This window comes from Bison bison, unplaced genomic scaffold (assembly GCF_000754665.1).
Source record: "Bison bison bison isolate TAMUID 2011002044 unplaced genomic scaffold, Bison_UMD1.0 scf7180017864522, whole genome shotgun sequence".
NCBI classification, from domain to species: domain Eukaryota; kingdom Metazoa; phylum Chordata; class Mammalia; order Artiodactyla; family Bovidae; genus Bison; species Bison bison.
In genome coordinates, this window is record NW_011495073.1 from 1892240 (window position 1) to 1892782 (window position 543).

Consider the following 543-nt stretch of genomic DNA (forward strand, 5'->3'; position numbering starts at 1 on the left):
CACTCTGGAGGCAACAAATAGTAGAATAACAGAGGCAGAAGATAGGATTAGTGAATTAGAAGATAGAATGGTAGAAATAAATGAATCAGAGAGGATAAAAGAAAAACGAATTAAAAGAAATGAGGACAATCTCAGAGACCTCCAGGACAATATTAAACGCCACAACATTCGAATCATAGGGGTTCCAGAAGAAGAAGACAAAAAGAAAGACCATGAGAAAATACTTGAGGAGATAATAGTGGAAAACTTTCCTAAAATGGGAAAGGAAATAATCACCCAAGTCCAGGAAACCCAGAGAGTCCCAAACAGGATAAACCCAAGGAGAAACACCCCAAGACACATATTAATCAAATTAACAAAGATCAAACACAAAGAACAAATATTAAAAGCAGCAAGGGAAAAACAACAAATAACACACAAGGGAATTCCCATAAGGATAACAGCTGATCTTTCAATAGAAACTCTTCAAGCCAGGAGGGAATGGCAAGACATACTTAAAATGATGAAAGAAAATAACCTACAGCCCAGATTATTGTACCCAGC

General features: G+C 36.6%; 1 protein-coding gene across 1 annotated transcript in view; it reads right to left on the reverse strand.

The window, feature by feature from the left end:
* ZPBP (zona pellucida binding protein) overlaps positions 1-543 on the reverse strand; it is a 148237-nt gene that overhangs the window by 75512 nt on the left and 72182 nt on the right. The window lies entirely within an intron of this gene.